This window comes from Crocodylus siamensis, chromosome 1 (genome assembly GCF_052110815.1).
Source record: "Crocodylus siamensis isolate JL-2025a chromosome 1, ASM5211081v1, whole genome shotgun sequence".
Taxonomy (NCBI): domain Eukaryota; kingdom Metazoa; phylum Chordata; order Crocodylia; family Crocodylidae; genus Crocodylus; species Crocodylus siamensis.
The window spans coordinates 59,415,574-59,423,484 of NC_143395.1; positions in this window are offsets into that span (position 1 = coordinate 59,415,574).

The following is a 7,911-nucleotide window of genomic DNA, read 5'->3' on the forward strand; positions in this document are numbered from 1 at the left end:
CGCAGTCGTGTTGGCTGCTGCTGCCCAGGTCACAGAGCTGCCTTACTATACCTCTGCAATGATGCTTTTAATATTTCATTACTGGGAAGCATTCTAAATTTGAAAGACCAAATGTATTGTACTCCACTGAGCCCCAAATGGGGTGTCAAAGTCAACAGTTTAGCACATATGCTGTCTTCATTCAGGAGTTGATTTCACTCACAAATCTGAACATTCACTTCCTTAGCCTCTTTCAAAAAGTTCCCATAGATTCATTTTTGCCATAATGCCTACAAAATCCAACTTAATGATCACAGATGAAATGGCAATGAGCTTTGACTGTTCCTCTTCCCATTCTTTCCCCTTTTTTGATTCCCTCTCTTCCCACCTCTAACCTCAAATTTAAATAATTCAAACAAAACAAAAAGAGAGCAAACTCCATTCATGTCACTGAGAAACCTAGGGGAATTCTTTACCAGGCATATTTGTTTGTTGTGTTTTTAGATCATAAATTCTTCAGGGAGGGGTCTGCTCCTTTTCTGTGTTATAAAGCCCAACCCTACTTGGGTCTTTTAGGAAGCACAACAACAACAGAAACAGCAATAGTTGATTTTTCCTGAACACAATGATTATCTAGCATCATCTAAGTCAGGGATGTCAAAGTCATAGCCAGATCCATACCACAGAGCTCCCCATGGGTTAGCTTGGGCTAAGGGAATTTGGTGGTTGTGGCACTGGTATGGGACATAGAGAGCCAGTGGTAGGATATCCAACACAAGATTTGGGGTGGCGGTAGGGTCAACAGTGGTAGAGCAAAGGGCCACTGATCAAGCAACCACTTACCACAGTATGGTGACAGGTCAAGCAGCCATAGGGCAAGTGGAGCTGTGTCTGCAACAGCTACATCAGTCCATGGGCTATATGTTGGTTACCTCTGGCCTAAGTAACTTTTTATTACAGTTAGTACAGTCTGAGAGGAGCTCTCTCTACCTCTGAATAAGAATAGCCAGATATTTCTGAATTTGTGTAATAAAAACCATTACACAAATAATTCAATCTCTTTCTGGCAGCTTACAAAGAAATACTACAACAAAATTAATGTACTGTAATTCCAAATCTTCAGCTGCATCTCTAGATAGAACTAGCAAGTAGGCCTGTGTGAAGGGGCTAGTATTCGCTTTGCATTCAGCTGATTTGGGGGACAGTGATTCGATTTGGTGATTTGAATCACTGTCCTGAATTGATTTGGCCACTGCCGAATTGGCTGAATTTCTGAAGCAAACAGGTTCCATCCCCCGTCCACTCTCCCAGCCCTGTCAATGGCTGCCCTGCCTGGCCCCAGCCTCCTAGCTCTTAAAAAAAACCCAAAACAAACCCTCAAAAAAGCCCCGCACTCACTGGATGCTGCTAGGCGGGGGTGGGGGAGGGTGATCCCCACTGCACCCCACTGCCTCGCACTGCATGGAGGGGAAGTCTGCTATGATCCACCAGAAGCACCGATGGCCAGTCAGTGAGTGCTGGGCTTTTTTTTTTTTTTTGAGCCAGAACTCTGGGGCAGTCATTGATGGAGCTGGAGAGTGGGTGAGGGAGGGAAGCTCATGGCAAAGCCCCCCATGCACTGCGGGCCAGTGGGGGGAAGCAGGGATTGCCCCCCTGTGTGGCACAAGTCGGTGAGTGTGGGGTTTTTTATTTTGTTTTTTTAAAGAGCTGGGATGCCGGGCTTGGATGAGGCAGCTATTGATGGGACTGGGAGAATGGGCAGGGGTCAGGGAGTACTCAGGGGGGCTGGGGGAGCAAGCAGGGGATGGGGCCTGGTGGGGGTCCCTTCATGGTTTCCCTCCCTTCTCCAGCTACCACCCCTATTTACCAGCATGGAGCCGGAACTACACAAATGACCGAATCTCTGAATCTTTCTATGAATCAATTTGGAGGCTTCAAATCGATTTTGAGTTTTTTATTGGTCTCCCGATTTGATTCAGATTCAGAGATTCAGCTGCTGAATCAGGCCAAATCTCGGAATCAAATCAGCACCCGAAGCTTCGCACAGCCCTACTAGCAAGTTACTGACTTATTAAAATGTTCTAAGTTGTATTCTGAAATCTCAGTTTATTCTTAAAGTTTATACATAAACGTATTAGGACTGTGTGAAACAGCACTGTTCCATTCCAACTTCAGTTTTGAGATCTGGATGGAACAGTGTTTTGTATTGAATTTCAATTCAAGTCAAAACAGCCTCACTGTTTCGCTTCATCAAAACAACAGTGAAGGTGTTTTGATGCAGTTTCAATGTTTCACCCAGCCATGGGTCTAGGGAACTCAGCTGAGTTCGGAACCCCAGCTGGGGGTGGGAATTCAGCCCAGCTAGGCTGCCTTCCCGTCCCTGTGCAAGATCACACTGGAGACAGGAAGTCAGCCCAGCAGGGCTGCCTCCCCAACCCCCATGCTATAGTCTTCCTGCATCAGCACAATCTAGTGCGGGGGATGGGAACGCAGCCCAACTGGGCTGACTTCCCACCCCCTGCATGATCTAGTACTGGGGGCGGTGGGGAGGGGGTAGCCCAGCTGAGCTGACTTCCTATCCCCAGTGCTATGGTTGAAATATTTTGACTTTCGAACCATTTCAACTAGGCTCGTTTTGTTTCAGGCTGTTTTGATGCCCTTTGTTTCACTTCAGTTTTGCTGTTTCAACCTCAGGGTGAGTCAAAAACAGTGTCAAAAGAAAACAGCCGGAAAGATTTCACACAGCCCTACTTCTTTTCTCTCTCAGTCATTAAATAACAATGGTCTTTTCCTAAAACCTTTTACATTTTAACTTGTATTTGTTTTCATTGCTTTATGTATCCTGGAATCTTTTACATTCATCTGAAGAAGTTTTGTGATTTTTATTTGTAGTTAGCAGGGGCAGCACTAGAGGCGGTTCAGGGGGACTACAGCAACCTCAAAATTTTCCTTAGCCTGTGTGGCAAAGTGGGTGCTCCCTAACCGGCCACAGTGCTGGTCTCCCACTGTCTCTGGGCATGCTGCCCACTTATCTTGCCTTGGTGTTATGTAATTACAATCTTAATTAGGTGAGAGGCTGCCTTTTCTGAACCCTGGTGTCTAGGGCATTGAGTACATGCTCCTACCTCCCCTTATGTGCCCTATGTCTTGCAGATGTTTCTAACAACTGTGTAAAGCTCTGGCCTGAGGCTGGGCCCAACTCATTGCAGTATTAGGCCTCTCACAGCCTGCCCTGTTACAGGCCACAGTCACAATGCCTCTCTCTCACTGAGGCGTCTTGCACTACAACATCTCTCATGCCAGCTCTCTCATACTACTCTTGCTGGGCCTAATTTGCATCACCCCTCCTTTTCCCCAGGGCCACACTCACCCTGCCCTCACCCAGAAGGTCCTCAGGCTTGATTCTCTTCACTCCCCGGCCAGCAAACATGTGGCCTTTTGAGCATCTCCTGTTACCCTCATCCAAGCAAGCACTGGGTGGTTCACAAAATACTGCGCTTACTCTGCCCCTGTCTTGTAACCGGGCAACTCTCTGAAGCTGCTCTCCATACAGGGCTGTTGACTTGCCCTCTTATTCCTCCACAGCTTCTCCTCTGCTGCCCTCCAGTTGGCCACAGGCTCACCTGTGGCCTCAGGTACCTGAAGGCTTACCTGGATCAACTTTGGTCCCCCAAGTTAACCGGACCTCAACTCATGCCCCCTACTCACAGGGCCTCAACTAAACTCAATTACTCCACTCCCTTCTCTGGCGCCCAGGGCCGAATACTCTTGCAGGCTCAGGTGCACCTTGTCAGCACACCTGGCCCACAACTTTCCTTCTCCCCCGAGGGTCTTATACCCATGGACATGTCTGGCCCCACTACCCACTTTGGGTCTTGTGCCCCATCAGGCTCAGGTGTCCACACATAGACATACCTGGCCCTAACTCCCTCTGATGTTACTCATAACCCACTGGGTGGTGGGGGGAGGGGTTATAAAGGCACCCTGACCCATCTTTCACCTGGATGGTCCTTAAACCTGGTATTCGCTGGCCCTATCCTGGCCACTGGCAAGATCACCAGGCCTTCCTATCCCATCAGGGTGCAGTTTTAGGTCATTCCCAGGACTAGGATCCTCCAAGCCACCACATAGCTCCTGCCCTTACCTCTGTGTTGTCTCTGAAGCAGCAGCTGAACCAGGAAATGTTCCTTCCTGAGCCCCAGGCAGCAATTGCTGCCTCCAGCCTTGCTGGCCTAAGTCTTAAGATGGCCACTCATCGAGATTGGGCTGCACCTGCCTGCTGTCTGGCCTACTTCTTAAAGTATTAGAGCCATGAGTGCTCTGACACATGCCTTCCTGCTTAACATGTTTCCTGGGGAGAGTTTTACCTGCTGCTCAGCCCATAAGCTTGGGCTTGCAACCTCCCTTAGTGACGAGCACCCCACTGGTGCTCCGCAACAGCTCCCCCATAGCCACCCTTTCCAGTGCTGCCTTGTCTAAGCCTCCCATCTCCCCCCAAGGCCTCTGCCACCTGCCCCACACAGCTGAATCCACTCCACTTCTGCCCACAGCCTGCAGAGACATGATGCTTCTGGCCCAGGACAGCCTGGCCTGGCCCACATGGTCTGTGTACTTCCTTTTTCTGTGTAGTCCCCCCCTTCCCCAATTTTCTGTCTAGCCCACCTTGTCCCCCATACCAGGAAGAGGATGCTGATGTCCCTGGTAGTTAGTTTTATAGATTAAACCTTCCAGTCATGAATCTTTTTTACTTTGTCCATTTCTTGTAATATTCTAGATTTAAAAAAATGAGAGGCATAATGTATCATTAGAGGTGTTTAAAGAAGAGGTTGGACAAATATTGGTCAGGCATGATTTACATGTAGCTATGCCTATGATTTATCCTGGGTTTTTTCCTTGCTTTTTGGCTTTGCTGGTTGCCATCTGGGGCTGGAAAGGATTTTTTCCCCCTTCCTGATGCCACATGTGCCTGGGGAGAGGAGATTTACCTTCTTCAGAAGCAGGGGTGTGGAGTGTGCCAATGCTTCTGCTAGGACTAAAACACAGGGTCAGGCCAATTGTCATATTTCCCTTCAGGAAGGAATTTTACTCTGTGATCAGATTGTTATGGACCCCATGGCTTTTGCCTTTCTCTGTATCGGGGGTGCCCCTCTTCCTTGGATCTCTCAAGCTTATTTTAACAAAGTTTGCTGCAGCAGAACATTGGCCACTATGGTCTCCCTGCTTTACCCATAGGTTGTTATATCATTGTTAAGTATGCCGGATCTGAAGCCGGATTGAATTGCTGCCATCTCACACAGTCCTAGTAATTACATCTAATCAATTTATTTACAACAACTTAATGCATTTGTAATTCTATATATTAGTAAAGCTTCTCTCTTTTTACAAAGTATACTTGTTCTCCTTCTGCTCTGACAAGTTTCCACCCTGTATCTTTCCATTGCTTTAGCACTGTGGACTGCTTTCTATCTGCAGTTCCATTTTAGCTATTCTTGTCCAGGATTCTGGCATCTCTGTCATGCACTCAGCTTTTGTAGATAACTATAGATTTATTGTTTCTGAATAGGAATTATTGTTAAAAGGAAACCTGCTAAGATCATTTTTAAGTTTAATAAACATTATTGGTAGGATCATAACTGGGCAATTAAAAGTTTTTGTTGCCTATGAGAGTTTTCAGGATTTCAAAACTATTTCCAAACCTGAAACACGATAACAGTTCAAAAGCTTGAAAACTTCTGTGATTTAAAAATTCCCCAAAAAATAAGTAGTGGATCAAAATATTTTTGTTTCAGTAATTTCAAAACATTTCATTTTAATTTTGACCTTTTGGATTTTGTAACAATCTTTAGTCAAAAATTAACTAACCTGAAAACTGGTTGGAACCAAGAATCAAAACTTTTTATTTTGAAAATGCCAGCATTTGATGTTATATAAAAACTTTCAAATCAGAAGATTCTTGTGAACAGCTTCAATTTTGTTGAAACAACATTTTCCTAAGAAAAAATATTTCATTGGAAAATTCCTGACCAGTTCTACTTGTGAAATCTGTTACTTCAAACAGCTCAACTGCATATCAACAAAAGACTTAGAGTAGAATAATCCCTCTTTTGCATACAGGTTTGAGGCAAAAGGGACAATTGACCATGGGAACAATAGAATTGTTTATTATCCAATTCATTGAATTATTCCTTTTGGTCAAGCAGGTCTGAATTAGTATTGAGGGGATCTGCTGTTTCATATCAGACTTCAAAGACGGTTTTGGAAATATCACAGAGAAACCAAACTGAGGTGTTTTTCAGTTGGCAGAGTAGATGATTTGCCTAACTGTTTCCATGTGTAAGCTAGGTATAGACTGGGAAGAGATATTGTTGTTTTATCTCTGCAATCTGTTTTCTTTAATATTTATTATAATGACATACTCGCAAGAATTAGCCCTGAGTCATGAATTTAAGTAAATGTATTGACTGAAAACCTATGTATTCCTTTTATTTTTTAGAATGTTTCTATGCTTGTATTCCTCTTTGTAAATACTTATTAAGATAAAAGTGATGAGGTAATTTTATAGCATAATATGTTTGTGTTTAGGGAAGAGAATGTTACCTAAGTCATTGTCTCTATTAAAACAAAAAGGATAAAGGCCAGGCTTTCACCTAGAGTTATTTTCACAATCTTATCCGATTCTCTCTAAGAATTTCCTGCCTAAGACAAGAGAGAATGGTGAAATCTAAGGTTCAGTCAGGGAAGACAAATGAGTTTGTCATAGACAAGAAGAGATAAGATAGTAATTATTCCATACTGCAGAAAGAGAGGTCAGCCATGTTAATCCTGAAGTCAGGCAGAAGGCAAAGAGGAGATGCACCTTACACATTAACTAATTCAGAGATGCATGGGCCCAATCTGCTTTAATCAGATTCTGTGAAAGGACATACACAGAGCAGGGTATCAAACAGAGGGACTGATTTAAATGCAAAGGACAGGAAAAAGAGGGAGGGAAGGGAGTGACAGAAAGGCAGTACTGGTTGGGGAAAAAAAAACAAGTAATAAAACCACAGAGACAAAGATGTCACAAAATCTAATCCAGGTAATGGGATAAAAATCTGTAGTCCTGGTTTAGACCATACTGTGAATGATCTGTTATTCTGCAGTTTCATGTTGGATTCCGTTTCTAAAGTTTTGCTGTATAAAAACAGCTGCTCTGGAATCATAGAACTGATGCTTAAAGCGGTTCGTTTCTCTGGAGGCCACCAAAATCACAGACACACACTCATTAGATGGCACAAAAGGTGTATTTGCAAATAGGGTCAGAGCAGAGTCAAGAACTCAGATTACTCTGAACCCACCAAGGAATTTTGCAGGCTGTATTTATCTTTTTCCTCCTGGGCACGTGTGCAGAAACAGGAACTCTTACAGCTCACTTCCGTTTCATACAAGCATACATGTGGTTACATCACTACATACATCACATGTATAGTATAATTAATTACTTAAGTATGCAGGGCGGAGAGGTAAATATGCATCAGCTAATTAAGCATGCTCAGAGACTACTATAGGTCACCAAGAGTTCAACCCCCCCCTCCTTTCAAGGACACAGTCAGTTGAATTCCAGCTTCTGTAATCTGCATGAGAAAGGCTAGGGAGAAGCTGGGGGAGAGTCTGCGATTTAGTATAAGAAAAGCTGTGGCAAGGCTGGACAAGGAAAAAAGTCCTTGGCAGTGTTTCTTTCTTATCAGATGCAAGATGCAAGCTGTGCATTTCTAACAATACTCCATTTCTAACAGCAGCATCAAAGGTACCCACACGGAACGGTCACAGAGCCTGTCGTTTTATAAAGGAATTGACAGCAAGAAGTAAAAATGTTGTGTTGTGTTGGACATATAATGTTATTCATGGTGTGTGATGGCTTATCTTGTGTTTTTATTTCTATATGTGTATTAT